At 56.7% G+C, this 20,810-nt stretch overlaps 2 protein-coding genes across 3 annotated transcripts in view; one reads left to right on the forward strand and one right to left on the reverse strand.

Moving 5' to 3' along the window:
- Positions 1 to 94, reverse strand: part of NPHP4 (nephrocystin 4) — a 103,789-nt gene extending 103,695 nt beyond the window's left edge. For both annotated transcript variants that reach the window (XM_079147958.1, XM_079147957.1), the window contains exon 1: positions 33 to 94. The gene's annotated coding sequence lies outside the window, so the exon portion shown is untranslated. The remainder of the gene's footprint in view (positions 1 to 32) is intronic.
- A 329-nt stretch (positions 95 to 423) lies between these two features.
- KCNAB2 (potassium voltage-gated channel subfamily A regulatory beta subunit 2) overlaps positions 424 to 20,810 on the forward strand; it is an 80,930-nt gene continuing 60,543 nt past the window's right edge. Inside the window, exon 1 of the mRNA XM_079148005.1 lies at positions 424 to 560. The gene's annotated coding sequence lies outside the window, so the exon portion shown is untranslated. The remainder of the gene's footprint in view (positions 561 to 20,810) is intronic.

Raw genomic sequence — 20,810 nt, forward strand, 5'->3', positions numbered from 1 at the left:
CACTTGGTTCCGCCCGCCTCGGGCAGCGTTACCTAGGAGACGGGGCTCCCGCGGCCGCGCCGAGGGCCACCTGGCCCACTCTTTCGAGGAAGTTCCAGCACCACGGACCGGAAGGTCCGGCGGCCGGTGCCCAACGGAGCCGCAGGCCTGCAACGGCCGAGGGGCGCGCCCGCTCCCGCTGCCACCCTCGAGGAGCCCTGGTCGGCAACGCGCCCAGAGCTCAGACCGAGAACCCGCCCGCGTCACTTTCTTCGTCAGGATCGCGGAGCCAATCAGAGCCCACGTTGAGGGCTCCGCTCCGCGTGCACTAGCCAATCGGCGTGGTGGTGGGCCCGTCCTGATTTGCATGGACGGCGATTCTCAGCGAATCGGAATGTGACTGGCGTGAACCACAACCAACGAGATTCTGTCGGGGGCGTGGCTGCGGGCGTCCCACGAGGTGAAGATGCTGCGGGCGGAACCTGCAGGAGCGAGCGGGATTCGGGGGAGCTAAAGTCGCAGGGGCAGGGCGGGAAGGAAGATCCGGAGCGGGGCACAGGATCCGGAGCTGGAGCCCCCAGGTGAGTTCAGGGGGAGACCCCGGCCGGCCGCGCTTTTCAAGGACTTGCGCCGGGAGGGCAGCGGCGGGCACCGTGGTCCCTCTCCATCTCCTCCTTCTCGGCCCTGTGTCCCTGCCCCTGCGCCGTTCTCACCTCCTTTCCAGCCTCCTCACCTCCTTCCCCATCATCTCCCTTCCCCCATTTCCTCCTCTCTGCTTCCCTCTCATCCGCCTGACCTTTTAGCGGGCATCCCCGACCCCTGCCCCAAACTTCATCCCTCTCCTGAATCCCCATCTCTGCCCCTTCCCGTTCCGCAGGATCACCTCCCCCTACGCTCCATCCTTCTCATCCCCTCTCTCGGCCTCTGCGCAGCCGAATCTGAGTCCTCCTAGTCCCGATCCTCCCCATCTCACTCCTTGTTGCTCTTCAAGGCTCATCCCTCCGTCCTCGCCGCCTGCCTCCGTGTCCCTCCTGTCCCTGACCCCATCCTTTCACCTATTCTGCTCCCAGCCCATTCAATCTTTTCCCTCAGACGCTGTCTCTCTCCACCTTGCCCTGCTCTGCAGGACCTTGACACTCCCTTTCTGCACCAGTTCCTCTGTCTATGTACACCTGCAATCCCCCGCCCATATCCTTGGACCCCTACTCCCATTAGCAGCTTTTTCCCCTTGTCCAGGCCCTGCCAGGAGAAGGCACCAAGCACTTTTCCACCTCCCTACCTGCTGCTGCTCCTGCAGGATGCAGAGCCTCCACTGCTGCACTGCTGCCTACTGCAGTATCAGCAGCCAGTACACCTGCCCACCTGCCCACCCTCCCATCTAGGCACATCCTGCTTGCTCTTCCTGGCATTTGCCCCCGGGGGCTGCTGCCAAGGAACTACACTTTGCCTACAGCATCCTGGGGTGGCTCCAGGTAGGGAGTCCCCGAGCACCCTTTTCTGTCTTCCTGGCCACCATCTCCCTCCCCACCCCACCCCCACTTTCCTGCTCAGCCTCACTTTGTGATTCAGCATTTTTGGGATTGGTAACTTTCTTTGCTTTCTGAAATGATAGGGACCTGGTTGAAGGCAGGTGGTCTGGACTCTGAGGTTAACAGGGCCACCTTAGAAACCAGATTTGAGCTGCCTGGTTGATAGAGGAGCTGGAGATGGGACCCACCAGTGGGGGTTGCCTTTTCCTTCCCTTTCATTTGTCTGCCCTGTGTGTTGAACTGGATCCAAGGGGAGATGACATAAGTGATAGCTCTTGGGGAAATGGACTGTGAGCATTTATGGAAATTAATACATCCACATCCCAGGAGCAAGAACACCAAGTTCAGGCCCCAGCTGTCCCACTGTCTGTCGCTTCAGGATTTCTTCTTTCTCTGCAACTTCTCCTCCCCCTCAAAAACCGCCAGCCCCTTTTCCAAAGCCAAGAGCAGCTCCCACTCTGCTCATGAAGCTGCAGTCAGGCCCTGCTTTGCAGGCTTTAGGGAATTGTGTGTGGAGAGTCGCATCTGTCCACCTGATTCACACTTGGCAGACTTGTGTGCTGCAGAGCCCAGGCTCATGTGCAGCTGCCGGCCTCCTGGCTTTTGCAATGTGGGGTCCTCAGAGTGCACCTGGCTCCCCAGGTCCTGTCCATCAGGCCCAAGCTGCAGCCTTCCCCAGGAACGCTGTCCAGGTACACACCAGCCTCAGTGTCACTGACAGGGCTTGCTCTGCAGCACATCCCTGCCCCAAAAGCAGCCTGGGGGAGGCTTTGCTTATAAAACAAATCCATCCTATTCTTTGCTACACAATGCCTTGTGGGCACTGATCAGCACCCAGGGACTATGCCAGGCAATGGGGTGGAGGGGTGTCATGAAAAAGCCTGAAACCCTCTTCATGTGTTTCTAGCGTACAGACCTTTGCAGGTCTGGATACAGAGCCTAGACGGGAGGAAGCATGCCCAAAACTGGTTACCCACAGGGGATGGGTGAGTGGGACACAGGCATGGGTGCTGGCGAGCAGGAGGGCAGAGGGCTCTGAGGGTGGGACAGCTCAGGTGGGCTTCCATACACGGGACTGGCTTCCCTTTTTCAATCAACTTCTAAACCCAAATGATTCAGGAGGAAATGAGTGGCAGAGTTTGATTGGCAGTTTCCGGTAAGGGCATAGAGGGAGGGGCTCCTGGTGTTTGTTGGTGCTCTTCATGGCAACTGGTCACAGTCTGTGTCAAAGGCAGGAGTACTCTTAGAAGCTTGGGGACCATGTGTCGGTTTCTGGGGACCCTAGCCAGAACAGTGTGTGTTGGATTGTTGGCTAAATTTCAATGATCTCCACATGGCCAAAAGCCCCAAAGTAAAAGCCTTTTCCCAGGGTCCCTGAATAAGGAGGCAGGACAGCAGGCAGCATTTGTGAAGGGCTGAGTCAGGAGGTGTCCAGGGCCAGAGACCCCACGCTTCCCTTCAACTCCTCTCCTAGCAGCCAGGAGGTCCCACCTCATAGGGGTGAAGACCCTAAAACTGCACGGGTCTTGGCCAGCCAACAGTCAATCATCTCTTGTCTCAGAGGAGTAAATGGAAGCCCAGAGAGCAGCTGCTTCCCCAAGGTCACACAGAGGCCATGATGGAGCTGGGTTAAACTCTGTTTACCACTTATTTGGGCCCAGTTCACCTCCATGGCTGTCCAAACTGGAGGAGGCCAGCACTCCAAGAGATGACCAGCTGCCCTTTGGGAAGGCCTCTGACATTCATGGAAAAGCCAGTATCATCTAGTATGTCCATGTCCCTGGAAGTGCTTTTAGGAGCGGGAAGGTGCCACTTACCAAAGGAAGTTCTCGGGGACTCCAATCCTGCCTGACCTGGGAGGTCCCCATTGCAAGTGTACTGTCTGTCTGTCGTTCATGACCATCAAAGAGATGACTGTGTGGTTACAGAGGAGGCGGGACGCCGAGGCCCTGGGTAGGCTGAGTGGGGAAGGGACTCCCCGCACTGGAACTGCACTTCCAACGCCACTTCCTCTCTGGGCCTCGTCTGCCCTCATGGGGCAATTGAGGCACAGGTAGCAGCAAGCCAGACCCCAGCCTCCCAGCTAGTGAAGAAACCTTGAATCTGTTTCTTCTATGCCAGGACTCTGGCAAGTGATCCTCTGCCTTCCAGCCAAGCTGCAGCAGATGCCAAAAGCCCTCACCTCTGTGTGGCCGAGTCTCCCTCGATGCTCAGGAGTCAGGATTCAGTCAGGCCTCAAGGGGTATGAACTTCTTTCTTGTGGAAGTCCAAAACTGAGTGACCCACCGTACCCCATGCTCTGGCCTGTCCTCAGAGCGTGTCTGTTAAGAGAGGGGCCCTTGGTGCCCCTGAGAGAGGCTCTCAGCTCAGCCAGTAATGAGGAGGAGAAGGGAACAAGAGAGAACACACCCGAAGGGAGCTTCACACACCTGGTCTTCAGACAGCCACTCTGAGCTGGCTTCAGTCTTTCCATTTGGTCAGGGTCCCTGCCCAGCTGGACCTGAGCAGCTGCAGGGCCTCCACACACTACACCATATCTTGGGAAACCCAGACAAGTGGCACTCTGTTCCTCTTCCTGTACAGCACAGGATGAGCTCTGGGCCTGGGCCCAGCTTGAGGGTCCTGCCACCAGTGTCCCCCGGCTCCTAACTCCCACCTCATCCTGCTGGACAGGGTCTCAGGAGGCCACTCCCTGCTCTGCCAATGACCACGTGGTTAGCCCCAGTGGCTGGGGAGTGGAAGGTGTGGTGTTGTGTGTGTCACATGTCATAGAGCCAGCATTCCTCCCTGTCTCGCCTGCTTCACTGGCACTTGTCCCCTCTGTGCACACCAGCAGCTGCAGGTTGGCTGCCTTGAAGCCATGCTGTTTACAGATCAAGTAGAATTGGGAAAAGGGGAAAATGTGGAGAAAGGGTGGAGACCACCTCCCACACTTCCCACTTGATCTCCAGACCCAGTTAAAAGGACTTTCTTCACTGATCTTGCTGAGCATCACTCAACTCAGTAGCTAAAAGTCAGGTGCCTCAGTCTATGTTCTGTGGCTATAACAAGACACCTGAGGCCAGGCGATTTAAAAAACTCACAGTCCTGGAGGCTGGGAAGGCCAAGAGCACAGTGCTAGCATCTGGCCAGGGCCTTCCTGCTGCACTGCAACATGGCGGCAGGCATCAGATGACAAGATGACAAGCCTATGTCAGCTTAGGCCTCTTTGCTTTGTAACCCACCAGCCCTATCACAGGCCCCATCCTCTCAGCCCCATCTAATCTTAAGTACCTCCCAAATGCCCCACCTCCAAGCCCATTAAATATGAATTTGGGGATCAAGTTTCCAAGGCATGAAACTTGGGGGACACATTGTAACTGTGGTACCAGGACGTGTTCCTCACCAGGTCCCTGCACCAGATCAAGGCAAACCAGCTGGCCACTGAACACACAGGTGACCTCCCAGTGAGCGAGCCACTTCCTGGGTGCTGTAGACTCAGGAGTCGTGTCCATGGGGTCCTCTGTCACCAGCCTGCCTTGGCCCTTTGCCCCAGTGGAGAGCTAGTTCTTGCTATCACGGCAGGCTCACCACCATACCCTGTAAACTGCCTGGCTTCCTTCTCCTGCCTCCCTTAATCTGCATTGGAGAACAGGCCCCTGGCACAGAGCAGGATCAGTAAATGTCAAGCTGCTCCCCTTCCAAGCAGAAACTATGTCCCAACCTCAGCCCTACCTGGAGCCCGACCAAGCCCCAGGAAAACCAGAGCAAGGGACCTGGGTTTCCTCTGAGCCTGCCAGGCATCGGCGTGCACACCCGCCGTCTGACCCAGCAGCTCACCAGCACCCCTCTCCCCTTCACAGAGGTGTCATCATCCATCCGCTGGCCGGTTCATGATCTTTCAGAGTGAGCTCAGGCCCTGATGTCCGCAAGCTGTCAGCCACAGCCCTGGTGGAAGGATCTCGCGCCCTGCCTCGGAGCACTGCCCTTCTGAACTCTCCGTGTAGCAAGGGCTCCCTGGAAGTGGTGTCTTTCCTATCCATCCCTTAGAGATGTGGGAGAGTCAGAAAAAACTAGGATGCAGGGACATAGAGATTCTGATGAATCCATTAATTAGAAAATAAATTTAAAACCTGTGACCCTCAGAACTGGTGAAGGCCTGTGCAGCAGACAGTAAAGGGCTGGCAGTGAGCAAGACCCACCCAGCTCTAGCCTCTGGGGGCTAAGGGCCAGCAATAACCTCATGTCCAGACCCGAGGCTCCCCTGCTAACGGGGAGGGTGAGGCGGGCAGCAGCCATCTGATATACACCCTGTGATGGGCAGAGCTGGGGGGTCCCTGCAGGAGCCTCAAGCTGGGTGCTGGCCAAGGCCCACAGAGACTGAAGGCAGAGCATGAACCTGGAGGAAAAGGGCACTATGGAGGCCAGAGCCCCCGTGGAGCGGCACCATGACGGGACGGGGGAGAGAAGATGAGCCCCAGAGCCTCAGGCTTTCCTCACTGGATCCAGTGGGCTGCACAGGTGGAAAGAAGCAGGGCAGGCAGGAAGAGAGACCCCCGATGGCAAGCACCAGGCTGGGTCCTGTGCCCACCTGTTTTGCCCATGGCACCAGGAAGGGAAGGCTAGGGTTCACATACGTGGGACCTGGAAGTCATTGCCAGTCTCCCTGGGTCAACCCTACAGTGGAGAGGGTCACCTGGGGCTTAGTGTCAAGAGGGAAGAGAGTAGAAGACAGAGCCCAGGAAGAGGGTGTGGCTGCCGAATTTGAAGGAGGAGATAAAGCTCAAGAAGGAGGAACATTGGCTTACTCCAGAGCCCAGGAGGAGGGACTGGCTGGGAGCAGAGTCTGCTACAGAGGAGGCAGTCTTCACTAAGAGGGGAGCGAAGCCAGCCTCCAAGAGTGACAACTAAAGGTCCTTGTCCCCATCTGTCTGATGCAGACAGGCCTTGACGGTCAACATAACTTTCCTGAGGTCTCTGAGCTGGGACTCAGGGAGACAGAACCCAAAGCCAGGCCATTTGAAGCCAGGATTCACTCTGCTACCTGAATGACCCTTGAGAAAATTAACAGTGAAGAATGGTTAGAAAGAGCCGTGCCCTAGGGGTGGGCAGGCTGCAGAGAAGGAAGGCCACTGCTTGGTCCCCAAGTCCACAGCAGCACCCTCATGCCTACCTCTTATAGATTCTCTCTGCAGTGCATTATTCTGTTTCCTGCCTTATGTGGGACACTTGTGAACTGTCAGACCCCAGCTCAGCCTCTCATCCTCCAGTGGCTCTGCAGAGGGCAACCTCAGAGCAGTGAGAACAGGCCAAGTTATCATACCCGTCACGCCCCCGGGCCCAGCACCTGGACAGCCCCCAGAAGGTCCTGGGCAGCTGGGCACTCATCATTCACAGTTCCTTGTGACCCAGATTCAGGGGTTCCAAGACTACACTTTGAGAAACACTTCCTGGCTATTTTGGTCTGTTGGTGAACTTTCCCGCCTCTGCCTCTTAAAGCAGCACATGGAAAACACTCTTTGAAGGTTGAAAGCTCTGGTGGGAAGACCTTCAGATCTTTAATTCTGAGGAACATGTGAAGCCCATGTTCTGCTGGAATGACCTGCTAGCTTTTGTCAGCCTCGAATCTAAAATTGTGCATCTATCCTGGTGCGTGCTTACGGGGAGGCTATTGTTAGCTTTCAGGCCCGTGGAATGAGGTTTGTTCAGGGATGCAGATCACCCAAGCTCTTGTCCACTGTCAGAGGCCAGAGCTGTGTGCAGGAGCAGACCCTTGTCACCGTGAACCTACCCTGTCTGTGCCCGTGTGCACTCTGCCCGCACTGTGGGCACCCGTCCGTACCCACCTACACCAAATGCTCCGTAAAGGCGCCTCCTGTGGCACCCCTCCCTGCTGCCTGCTCTCCCACCTCTGATCATGCGCCTCGCCCCCCGGGGGTATTGTCTTTCCCTGGCAATGAATAGATGGTATTTTAGTCACCCAGGCCAGGAGGTATTCAGGTGTCACCGACAGGAGGCCCAGAGCCATCCTCCCCCTCTGCCCTGCAAGGGACACAAGGCACTTGGAGCAGGAAGTGCAGATCCCAACTCAGACTCAGAGTCGCCCTTTCCTGGGGAGCCCAGTGTGCATTGCACCTCACCAGAGGACCGCAGGCCTCCTTGTTTACCTCCTGCTCATTGGCGAGGCAGCAGTGCTCAGGGGACATCAGCTGTCCTGTGCTAGGCACCTTGGGGACTCAGGGTGCTGCCATGCTCGCTCCTTATGCTGAAAGACAGGTTTGGGAGGAGCCACTTGGAGCCAGCTTCTGTGGGGCGTGGACCACCACCCTCGTGGTGTACACAGCAGTCGTCAAGAAGGGCCTGTTGAGATGAGGCCCAAGGCTGGCCGCTGGGCCTGATGATGCCCTGGGAGCCACGGTGACACTCGGGCGGACCGCCCTCTCCCACGCCCTCCCCAGGCCTGTGTCAGGAAGCCACTGGCTCCTCGGGGACCAGCAGATCAGAAGCGTGAATAAACTTGCTGCCTCAGGCTGTGGTGCTGGAGAAGGGGGCTATGGTCCAGACCACAGAGGTGCCCTGGGGCCACCCCAGAAGAGTCTGCAGCCTGGTAGGCATGATGGGACAGTGTCCATGCAGCATGGTCAGGAAAGGGGGAGGCGAGAGGGAGCCAGGCCTGAATCCAGGAGCTGGGAGGTGGCCTCGAGGTGAGGCCGGGAGAGCCGGGCACTGGGAGAGAGAAGTGACGTGAGTGCACTAGGGAGGGGCACCCTGTGTGTGAGAAGGTCTTGCGGCCTGGACACCTTTGGAAGATGGCCAACCTCCCCTGTGGCTGTACTGGGTCACTCACCCAGCATGGGGCCAGGTGTAGAGCTGCCCAGGTCCCCCTCCTTGAAGTCCCAAGTCTACCCGTGACACCCTAAGAGAATCCTAGGCTGCCCATGATGCCCCCCCAAAACATGCACACAGAGCCCTGTGCCCCACTGGGCACTCACCCCTTACCTTACCCATGGCTAGAAGATTCTGGCAAAGCCCACTGGGTACTGCTGGAAAGATGCTGAGGAGAGGGTTTCTCCCTACTCTTTAGCAGCTGGTAACCATAGCAACCATGGGGAGCCCTGGAGTGGTCCAGCCACCTGCTGGGCTGTGTGGGTGCTGAGGCCTGGCTGGGCCCCAGGGTATGTCATGTGGTCCCGTGGGGAGCAATGAGTTGGGGGAGCCCCAGGCCAGGGGTCCTTCCGTCCAAGAGGGCACCTGGCCCCAGGCTCGAGAATCTCTGGTCCCTCATGCAGCCCAGATCCAGCTTATTCTTTGGGCACTGCAAGGCTGGGCCTGGACTCCTGTAGCCAGCACCCTCAGGAGAGTCCCTTAAGGCTTGTCAAGTCTGCAGTGCTTATAACCCAGCCTCCTTGTTTTGGAAAGAGGGCAACTGAGGCTGGGGGACCCGTGCTGACTCCCAGCAGCTCTCTGACCGGCGCCTCACCAGCATCCCATAGGTCTCAAGAAGCTTTCTCCATAGCAGCCATTTCTGCGGATGTCCAGCCCCTCCCAGATGGCAGATCCAGTGAGGATGGGTCATGCCTGTCCCATCACCCCCTGAGGAGCTGTGAAGCCCACAGATCAGGGCAGAAACCAGTCCTGTGCCAGATCTCCCCATCCCCTGCTCTGTGCCCCAGATACATCCCTCAACCCTGGCTCCCCGTTTCAAGGCCGGATGGCCTGGGCGAGTCCTCCAGGGGACCCTCATACATGATGATGACTTTTATCAGTGAAGGGCATCCCACCATGAATGCATGCAAATGCACCACCCCCATCAGGCCAAGCGAACACTCACTGGACCCAGGCTGAGTCCACAGACTTAAAAGTGCCCAGGCCCTTTGGGCCAGTGCACTCACCTCCTAGGACCCCTCCTGGTGCCCACGTGTGATTGGTTGGTTAGTTGGTTAAATGGTAGGTGGGTTGGTTGATTTTGTGGTGTCAAGTATCAAACCCAGGGCCTGACGCATGCTAGTCAATTGCTCTTCCACTGAGCTATATTTTGGGGTGCTGGAACTGAACCCAGGGCCTTGTGCCTGCTAGGCAAGCACTCCACCCCTGAGCTATAGCCGCAACCCTCCTTGCCCTTGTGTTGATGTCGGGAGCTCCAAGCTGCAGAGAGCTGAACACACAGTTCCTACTGAGTCTGTTCAGGGAACAAGGCAAGCCACAGCCTGGCCCTGCCCTCTGGCCTCCTCTGTGTCTGCTCTACCCCAAGAAGCTGATGTGTAATGCATCTGCCGCCTCCTGAAGCCTGGGGACCAAGCACAGGCTCCCTAGGGCCAGGGAGAAGCCTTCAGATCCTTTAGAAGGACTGGAGGGTCCTGGCCTGCCTGAGGTTGACCACACCACTGAGGGACCCCCACAAGGTCCTTCCCCCACCCAGGGCCTGAACACCCGGCAGTGCCAGGGGAGGGCAGCAGTAGCACCCAGCCAGACATGGCAGGAGTTAGGAGGTGCCTCTGTGTTGAGGGCGAGCCAAAGCCAGGTGTGGGGCCTGCGCGCAGAGGCAGCAGTGGTCCTGTGGCTGGATCCTCCTCTGAGGGCCACAGGCTGCCTGCCTCCTGCGTCTGGACAGAGGGGCTTCTTCTCTTGGCCCCTCAGCCTTCCCACTCAGCAGCCTCAGCCCTGGGTGCTGCCCATCCAGAAAGGAGGACACTACTCTTGATTGTACCTAGGCCCTTAATTATGTGCAGTTAATTCCTTTGAACTGCAGAAGCCTTCTCAGGGGGTCCAGATCCAGGGTTCCCAGGAGCAGGCAAAGAAGGCTGAGGTCCTGAGAGCCTAGGTCCAGGCCTCCAGGCCTCAAGGGAGGGGCTGGGCCGCTGGCAGCCTTTGCCCTTGCTGCAGGAAGTGGAGGCAGCCGCATCTGACTCTGGGAGGTGCTCAGGGCCAGGCGGCAGCACTGATCGCTGTCCGTCATCACTTGCGCTGGCAGTGGGCCCCTGTTGCGGGCTAGCTCTCGTAAGGCACCCGCTTCATATCTTACGTTCCTTTCCGCTTAATCTCCAGCTACGTCGAGGCACATACTGACCCTCTCTGCTTTACAAGCAGAACAAACCTGCAGTTCCACAACTAGCAATGGACAGAGCTAGAACGGGACCATGGTGGACTCTTGTGCCAATCCTAGATACCAAGTCCTAGACCACCCCATTGATGAGGCAGGTGTTCACCCTTGACCTTGCTTCAGAGCCAGGGTCACCAAGAAGCAGAAGGTACGGCCTGGCCTGAGCTGGCCCTACTTGCTCTGGCTGTTGGCAGCAAGCCCTCCTGTGGGATGCCCCCAAACCCCCCACCCCATCTTTCTTTCCTGGCTTTTGCACATACAGATGTTCCACAAGAAAGGGCCCCTCCCCGTCACCTGTCAGCCACTAGAAACTCTGGTGCCCCCGGCCCCCACTACGTTGTATAAACACTTTTTCATCTTTTCACTCTTCCAAACAGGGCTTCATGAACATTCCTGGGCATCTCACCTTACTTCCTCTCTTGACCTGGTGGGGCAAGTGGGGTTCTGTGTGAGCCAGAACCCACCCCTCCCTGGAGTCGCCTCGCTGCGGCTTCACCAGCATTTGAAAGCGCACTTTCCTTAGTTGTGTGACTGTGAAGGCACAGGCCTGATGGTTTGCTTCTGTGGATCTTTTTACTCAGCAGAGGCTTTAATGGACGTGGTGAGGTAAAGCTGGCTTTCAAACTGCTGGTGTGCTGCATGGGTACCATATTAATCTTTCATGCCTCTTCATGTCACGTGGTGACGGGCCAGTAATCCTCTTTGAAACCCTTTGTTATTTATTCTTACCGTCCCCTGGAGAGCAGGGAGGAGCCCCATGCTTGGGGCACAAATACCGAGGCAACTAGGAGCCGCAGCAACTTCTCCAGAGTCCCCTTCCTGCCCAGGCTGGTAGCAGAGCCCCATAGAGAGTGGCTTCCCTCACAGAAGGTGTCTTCCCTGCTTCCCTCCATCCTGCTAGGGCAAGAGGGCTGTAAAGGCGAGGCGGGTACACGGCAGTTCCCTGTTACCCATGGTTTCCCTTCCTGAGGTTGCAGACTTGGTCTGAAAATATTAAATGAAAGTTGCCAGAAATAAACAATTCATAAGCTTAAGTGACTCCTAGTACAGTACATTGTTGTGATTGTTTTATCTTATTATTGTGGTTAATCTCTTCCTGTGCCCAATTTGTGAATTAAACCCTATTGTAGGCAGGAGTATAGGAGAAAGCGTGGTTTGCACAAGGTTCAGTTCTGTCCAGGTTTCCAGGCATCCTCTGGGGAGCTTGGAATGCATGCCCTCTGGACAGTTTCCTGGTACCACAAATGACCAGGCTCAGAACAGCCAAATTCACTCTCTCACAGTTCAGGAGGACAGTCTTCCAACATCAAGATGTGGGCAGGGCCGGGACCTTCTGGAACCTTGGGGAGTCTCCTGCAGGTCCTGTTTCTGGAGGCTACCGTAACCCTTGGTGCCCCTTGTCCATCTCGGGCTCAGCCTCCATTGTCACACACATTCTGTCACTACCTCTTGTAAGGACACTTGTCATTGGACATGGGGCCACCATAGAGCAGGATGATCTCATCACAGGATTCTTATCTTAAAAATATACTAAAACCCTTTTGCCAGATACGGTCACCTTCACAGGCAGCAGGGCTTTGCCACATCCAAAGACACATTTCAACCGACTTCAGCAGGTTTCTGCTGCTGATTTCCACCCCACCCCACATTCCCTTCAGAAGCTTCTATGGCTCTCTTTCTAGTCTGATGACTCTTCCCCCTCGACAGGGATTGGATACCAAGTGTCATTAGCCAAGGGGCGAGGGTAGAAAGGCAGGATGTGGGCATCAAGCAGGGTCACATTGGATCACAACCCGTATAAAGTCAGCCACGGGGCCTGGAACTGGGGCTAAGCACTAGGAGTTGAATCCAGGGTACTTTGGTCGCAAAGAGAAGGCCAGCGTGGCCATCCATGTAAAGTGACCCTCCTTCCAAAATTGCCCATCTGAGAGATACCCAGAAACCAGCTTCTCCCTCCTGCCCCACCCCAGGGTGCAAGCAGTTAAGACCCACCCCGTCTGCCCAGGAAGCCAAGGCAGCAGCTGGCAATGGCTCCATCTATCCTCCCTCCCTTGGTCTGCAGGGGCTGGACGTCCCCTCCCTCCCATCCCTGCTGAGTCAGGTTCTGGGACACAGCCCTCCCTGCGAAGGGTTCTTGTTTCCTGCCCACCCCCAGCTGGGTTTTTCCTGCTTGGCTCACTTAGATTCTCAATCTGGCCAGGAGAGGAGGCTCGGCATTTTCATCCCCTTTATGGTGGGTGCGCCAGAAGCATGGAGCAGAACCAGGCTCTGCAGCATTGCCCATGCACCGTGCTGCTCTCGCCCCTGCAAGGGGGCGCAGCGTGTCCTCTGGACCCCCCAGCCCCCACGTCCTCCCCTCCCTCATTGATTATCTGGCGACACACGGAGGCTCTGTCTGATGCTGCAGCCAGGTAGGCGCCACCACAGAGTGGGCAGGAGGTACTGCAGCAGGGGCAGCAGAGTCCCCGCATCCAGTGAGGCTACCGGTACCCCCCGGAGTCTTCTGGGTTTGCATGCCCCTGCCGAGGGAGCTGGCAAGTGGGGGGTGTGGGTGCTGCCTCCTAGGGATCCCCACTGTGTCACCAGTGGCAAGGGATTTCTGGAGGTGTCCATCCGCCCTCACATGATTCCTGCCTGGTGTGAAGGGCAGGACTTGGGTTTCACCAGAAAGACAATGCACCAAGTCCCCTCACCCTGCTAGTGGCTCACCTGCTCCCGAGGACAGGACACCCTGGACCTTCTACTTATCCTCTCTGAGAACCTTGCAGGACGAGACCTGCTGTCCCCAACCCCAGAGGGACTGAGAACTGCTCTTGGTGTCCTCAGAACTAACGGCAAAACACGTGTAAAGGAAGTGGCCGGCGGGTGGCACTCGCTGCCCTAAGGCCTGTTCCTGCCCACCAGCCCCCAGGGTTCACTCTGCCTTTAACCCTCATCTACCCCCCAACCAGGCGGAGGGGCTGCCCCTGGCAGCCTATTCTGCAGGAAAGGCAGGCTTTGGGCCACCTGGGGAAGGTGTCTACCACTGTTACTGTGGCCTGGGCCCCAGAGGAGGCCCTGGGCAGCCCTGCCCAGATCTTCCAAGAGGAGCCACAGGAGAGCTGTGATGGCAAGACACCAGGCACGCCCTGTGGCACAAAGCCTGAGTGTCCTTGGTGTGCTCCACCCCAGCCAGCTATGGGCATGCTCTCTGCATTCATGTTTGGAATGGACCCTGCCTAGATGTTCATGTCTCTTGAGATGATCCAGGGTCACCCAGATGGCCTTGTGCAACTGTGGGGTCCTGGCCCTTGATCTTCACCCACCCTTTGGAGCATCTGCTTTTCAGAGTAGCAGGTGGCTGCCCAGGGCCCACTACACCTTGAGATTCAGCCCCTTCCATAGGCAGGAAGCACAGAGGTGGTGCCTGGCCTGGGGTGAAGTTCTGGGCATGCATCCCTGGTAGGTGAGCAGGCATCCGGCTTGGCTGGTGAGTAGAGTGGACCTGTGTTTGTGCACACACGCCTGCACATGTCCATGTGTGTGTGCAGATGCCCATCTGTGATCAGACACAGCCCCAGCCTAGGAAACCCCTGCCCCGGCCAGACTTCTAGGCAGGGCTGGCCCAGAACACGCCGTCATGCCTGGGTTCTGGCCTCTCCCTTGATTCTCTTGGTCAACTTCCTATAATGGAGGAACTCCAGCACACTGTCACAAAAAGGGGATAGAAATTTAGTTTTAAGGAAATAAGAATAGCAGTGTGCCCTGGAATCCACCTTCTGCCCTATGGTTCTGCTATGCAGCCAAACGCCTTCTCCTGGGGTTGCTGGGAATGGGGTCGCGGGGCTGTGGGAGAGCATGGAGCCTTCTCTGGCAACCCACTGCTCTCCCTCTCTCTGTCTCTCTGTCTGGTCCTCTTTCTCCATCACTCTGTCTCCATCTGCCTCTGGCAAGTATCTCTCACACTTCGTTCACTGGCCTTTCCTCTTGTGATTTGGGTCATAGGTGCACACTACCAATCCTGTTTCTTAGTTCATGTTTTCCTTTTAGTCATTTGCACTTTTTTTTTTTAAAACCAGGGATTTAACCCAGGGATGCTTAACCACTGAACCAGACCCCCTAGCCCTTTTTCTTTTGAGACAGGGTCTTGTTAAGTTCCAAGGCTGGCTTTGAACTTGCAATCCTTCTGCCTCAGTCTCCTGAGCCACTGGGATTACAGGTATGTGCCACCATGCCTGGCTACACTTAAATTTGCAGTTTCTGCAATAGGGGGGAAACCCAGCATTACTCGCCATCGTTAAAAGTTTACCTGGAAACCTGTCTCAGCGAGACCCAGGGTGCACTGAGTATGCTCGGACAACCCCTGCCTGGGGAGTCCCACAAACCATGAGCTCATTTTCCAGGAATTCGGTTGTAGGCCACCAGCTAATCACCTCCAGTCGTCCCCAGTTCCCTTACCCCACAGGTGGTCAAAGGTCAGGTGCAGGTCAAGGGCAAGCTGGGGAACAGGTGCTTACCAGAGATGGGACAGCCCAAGGTGAGCAACTCAGCTCATACACCCCCAGTTGGTCAGGCAGGGAAAGGTTTCACTGTGAATCCAGTGCCCAGGGACTAAGCTAGCATTCTAGTGTCCAAGATCTAAAGCCAAGAGCCATGGAGAGTGTTCTCCAAAAATCGCCGTGGGAGTCTAGGAGAAAGGCAGGTGGTTCATTAGGAGTGTTGACTTGCAGTCAGGCTAGGACATTTCCCAGCCCTTTGCTTCTCAGGGCTGCCTGTCTTTGGACCTGTCTTCCAAAACATGCAAATGGATGAGGTGTTAGAAATGGAAAGCTCCTTCCTGCTGATGCCCACCCCAGGGACCACTATAATTAGAGTGGGGTGACCCATCCAGACCTGGGGCATGGCCACTGCAGTGGACTCTGGGCTGGAAGACACGATCACTTCCCAGAGAGCAGCAGAAGCAAGGGCAGGTGCTCTCACAGGTGTGGGAGCAAGAGGGAGGACTGGTATGCAGGTGTGTCCAGGGCCAGGTGTACAGGAGAAGAGGCAGGCAGGTATGCCCAAGGCCAGATGTGTCCAAGGCCAGGTCTTCAGAGAAAGAGGCAGGTAGGTGTGCAGGAGGGGCAGTGAGGGGATAGAGAGCAAGGGAGGAAGACAGGACCACAGGACCAGCTTTAAGGGACTCAGGAGCTTGATGCCAAAGGCACTGGGTAGCCATTAGGGACCTTAGAGGAAGGCACAAGAGAGATCTATTGAGAAACAGACCTTTTTTTCTGGCTGTGCTGGAGCTGGAATGCAGGGCTCCTGCACACTAGACAAACTCTGGTGACAGGTGCACAGCCATAGTCCAGGCAGGAGCTGCAAAGGCAAGCAGGGGTGAGAAGAGAAGGAAGCATTCAGGCATCCCTGTGGACTAAGCCAACACCTGGAATGCAGGGGGGAACGATGGGCCAAACTTATAGCCAGGGACCCTTGAGTGTGGAGAAAGAACCATCACCTGAGGGGCCAAAGAGTTGCCCTGGGGGTCCATCTGGGGAGAAGATTCCAAAAGCAGAAGGCTGAAAGGAGAGTGCTTGGAGGAAGAGGAGCTGGTCTTGGGATGGCGGAGGAGGTGGAGGGGATGAGGTGAGGTGGTGCCGGTACAGGTAGTGGAGGTGGAAGAGGCAGGGTAGTGGTAGAGATGGTGGAGATGGAGATGTAGTGATGGAAGTGGACATGGAGGTGGTAGATGTGGCTGGAGGTGATGACGTGAGGTGATGAGGTGGAGGAGGTGGAGGTGGAAGAGGCAGGCTAGTGGTGGCTCATGTGCTGCCTGAACCAGCATCATCTTGGGAGGGGAAACGGCAGACCTGGCAGAGACTGTCGAGCTGACTCTTAGCCTGAGAACCCAGGGGCCTGTGCGGCCACAGCTTGCCAAGAAACCCTTGGAGGTTCTGCAGGATGCCCGCGGTCTCCCCAGGAGGGCAGTCAGAACATGACCTCCCTTGGCTCCACTTCCTCCACTGTGCTGGGCTTCGTCCTCGCTGAGTCAGTTATCCGTAAGCCAAAAGCTGCTTGTCCACAGCAGGCTGGCACACCTGTGCCTTCAGCAAAGGCACTTGGGCACTGACAAGCTGTCAGGCCCTGTCCCAGGCACAAGAGGCTCAGCAGGAAATGGGACAGACTCTGGCGCCATCCTCTGGGGCTCACCATCTGGTGAAGGACCGTCATATGAGCATCCTTCGCAGACTGAGGTACGCTTTTGGCAGGAAACACACAATGTCAGAATGGACAAAGCTCTCCAGGGTGGCCTCTCTGGAGAGGTGACAGTTGAGTAGAGACCTCAAGGAAGAGCATCCAGACAGAAGGAGCTGCACAGGCTCTGTAGCACAGGGGCTGAAGAGGACTCCAGAGGACACCAACAGCCTTCCCGCCTGAAGCTGTCCAACAAGCCCTCAGGCTGCATACAGCCACTACCAGCTTTGTCTGGGAAACAGGAGTACTGGCCATCCTGTACTTCTGTCTTCTCTAGCCCTGCATGGGCCACCAGCCATCCGTGAGGCCCCAGCATCTCGGATTCGCCAGTCCCCTGTCTCCTCCACCTCCTCCATCTTCCCAGGCTGCCCGCTCACGGCCAGATTGCACCCGATTCCTCACGAGGACCGCTCCTTTGTCTGTCCCTTGACTTTTCCACTAGTGACGGCACAGGACAGTTCAGAGGATGGACCAGAACTGCCTCTCACCAGGCGACCATGCAGGCTCACTGTACCTCTCCAGGCCTCCCTTCCACAGTTGTCCTCTGTGGCTGGTGATGACAGCCTTGCAGGATTGGGGGCAAGACTTAAGGGCACAGTGCATACCCAAGGCCTGATCCCGGCACAGTGCCACAGGGGAGGTTGAGTCAGAGGCTGTCCTTCTGCTCCTCCACCATGGCACTCCACACTGGGAGGGCCCTTCCTGGAGGCCCTGAACCCCAGCCACTCAGTCTCTCTTCAGTGTGGGCCGGGGGCTGTGAAGGCCCAGCCTTTTTCCCAGGCCCGGACCCATCACCACCCCCAGCAGAGCAAGGCCACCTCCCTGTCCTGCAGCATGCAGGCCAGTTTCACACAGAGCTAGGGCTGGAGCAGAGGCCAAGGGGCCCCCCTCGGCAAGCTCTCCAGGTGCTCATTGGCACTCATGATGAGGTAACCAGGGGCGTTTAAAATGCTGCCTTCGTTTAATCAGCACAGGAGAGAGAAAGGGAACACAGTCTGTGTGAGCAACTCCAAACAGAAACAAATGAGGCACAGGAGTCTCCAAAAATAGCGCTGCTTTAGAGGCAGCAGCCTGGGCCACGCAGCAGCTGTCCTCAGCTCTGCCTCTCTGCTGACGAGCAGCATCATGGAGAGCGGCTGGCAAGGCGGCTTTACAGTATTTACTCCGGAAGAGATTAATCAGGCCCACAATCGGAAGATGAACCAGAATCGCGAGCAAAGCAAAAGCCAGCAACGAGGATGCCGAGGGCACCCGGGGGATGAGGAATGAGCTCCAGGACCTCTCTTGGCCAGCAGGGAACATGGGGGCCACCTGGCCAGGAAGCTTGCCCTCCATCACTCAGAATGCCCCGCTGGAGGACAGGGCTGCGGCTGGGCACAGGTGGGGTCCCAAATCCATGAGGAACCGAGCTGCAAGTGCCGTGGGCGGTTGTGAGGATTTGCACTTGGGTCTTCATTTCATTAGGACGGATGTCAGCTTTTTTTAAAAATGTGATCAGTGGTGTGTAAATTATACCTGAGAGCCAAATCTGGCCCCACTCTCATTTTTGTAAATAAAGTTTTATTGGAACACAGCCACATTCTTTCATTTACATGTGGCTGCTTTTGCACCCCACAGTTGAGTAATTGCAATAGGGACAGACCAGCCATGAAGCCTAAAACATTCTCTGGTTCTTATCATATGCTTAAGATCCTAGGGAAGCATCTATCCAGGAACAAGGGCGACTAATGATGGGTTTGGGACTGGTGTTGTTTTAGTTTGCTGATATTGATTTGGGACTTTAGAGGCATCGTTTAAAAAAAAATGATTCTGCAATAATTTGGTTTCTCTTATGTATAGAACATGTGCTGGCCAGAATATTTAGTCACATAATGAGCTTAAAGCCCCACCCGACAGGGAAACGCATGCACTTCAGCCAGGAGCGCTCACCCGCTGCCTGCAGACACTCAGCTCTCAGGGGAGGGTCCTCCCGCAGCCACATGGACCGGGCAGGGTCCTCTGGACCACCTGCTGGGCCACCCGCACAGTTCCGTTCCCCATCAGTCTGGCAGTGGGGAGCAGGCCAGACTCCGCGGGACTGGGCAGGAAAGAAACTTGCTCCTGGGGGTCCTTCTCCCTGGGGTGCACTGACGTTGCCCCAGCTGTCCCTGGGCTTTCATGAATCATGATGAGCTATTTCAAACCTCAGGCCATGGCAACGCGTCCGCCCCTCTGGGACGGCAGTGCTCTCAAGGGAGGGGGTCCTTTCCACAGACTGCAGAGCCAGGCACAAAATTAGCTTTGGCCTTTCTACTTGGCCCACCTCGAGCATTTGAAAACGTCACTTAACGTGCCACTGGGCATGTGTCGCCCACAGAATGACACAAGGAGTTTTTTAAACTGAAGTTCTGCATTTCCATGAAGGCTTTGGGGGCCACTCACACCCAACGCTTCTCTGTTGGGGGCAGTAGGGCACAGCAGTGATGTCACTGCTGAGCACACACCAACAGTAACTCCCCCAGGCTCTGCCATGGGATTCCCCCGCCCCAGGCAGAGGCTACCCAGTGTCCAATGGGTCTTCTACATTTGACTTCCTCCCCCAGGGCCAGGATTTGAATGGGGACAGACTAAATGCTACCAATCACTCTGCCGCCCAAATGGGTCTGCCTTCTGGGTATCAGTTATTAGAGTGGATTAGTGTGTCAAATCCCCAGTGGAGGAGGTTATGATCCCGTCAAAGAAAAACTCAGCAGAATCCCGGAGCTGGCTGGAAAGTCAACAACACAGGACGAACAAGACACCAGTAACCAGCAGGACACACGGGACAGGGCCAGGGGCTTGCGACGGGTCATCCTGGGTCACAAAACACCACACAGACGGGGAAGTTCTGGAGTCGGACCCAGGAAGCAAGGACGGTACGTGGGGCCGGGACCTGGGGCCTGGGGTACAGGAGAGGAGGGGTGTGTCCTGGGAAGGGGGTGTGAAGCAGGGAAGCGGCAACCCGGCAGCAGGCTGAGGATGGAGGCCCATCCTGACCGGGATCCGAGGTCTTCCCTACAGAAGACCAGGTACTTCTCGTCTTGGACTCGCAACCTCGGGACACCTTCAAACTGCCCACCATAGGATTCACGGGTGCTCGCCATAGGATTCTGTTCTTCAGCGTCACGATGGGCTCAATGGAGTCCTGGGAGCCTTTTCCACGTGGGACGCTTTGCAACCCCATCGTCAGCCGAGGGGCATCTGAACCCAGCTGTGCCATCGTGGCGTGAGAGGCCAGCAGCCAGGGACCGTGCGAGGCGGGGCTCCGTGCTGAATTTCCCTGCCCCCAGCCCTGGATGAAGCCCCAACTCCCCATGATGGCCCTGAGGGACGGGGCTTTGGGAGGTGATTCGGATTCCTGGGGTCAGGAGGGTGGACCCCACATGGGAGGCCAGAGCGGACAGTACCTCCATCTTGACCTTGCGTTTCCAGCCTCCAGAGCCGTGAGAAGTGTGTCGGCGCCACCCCATCCCTGGTGTTGGGTCATGGCCGCCACTAAGACCAGCAAGCCTGGCTGTTTGCCAACAAGGCGTCATCTGTGGACACTGAGATTTGGACTTCATATAATGTTTATAAATCATGAAATAGTACCTTTTGGTTTTCTTCCACCCACTTTAAAATGTAGGAACGTCTCTCAGCTCGGGGGCTGTGTCTCCACAGGCAACAGGCTGGGCTTGGTCATTGGCCGCGGGAGTTTGCTGGCCCCAGCCCAGAGCAGGGACAGAGGCCTCCTCCCTCCACTCCGCACCGACCTGACAATCAGCCTGGGTCCTCGCACCTCCGTCGTTTTAGGAAGGATGTGGACAAACAAAAACACCCTTGGAAGAGGGTGGTCTCGGGTTGATGTTCAACAGAGAGGCCGCTGAATGCTGGCTGAGTCACTGGGGCTCTGGACTCTCGCTGGAGCACTGGATTCCTGCTTCCCAGCCACTGGCTAACTAACTGACCCTTCCTCCGCTTCCACGTGCAGTGGGCAGTCACCGAGCCAGCCT

Source organism: Sciurus vulgaris, assembly GCF_902686455.1.
Source record: "Sciurus vulgaris genome assembly, chromosome: 1".
Classification (NCBI taxonomy): domain Eukaryota; kingdom Metazoa; phylum Chordata; class Mammalia; order Rodentia; family Sciuridae; genus Sciurus; species Sciurus vulgaris.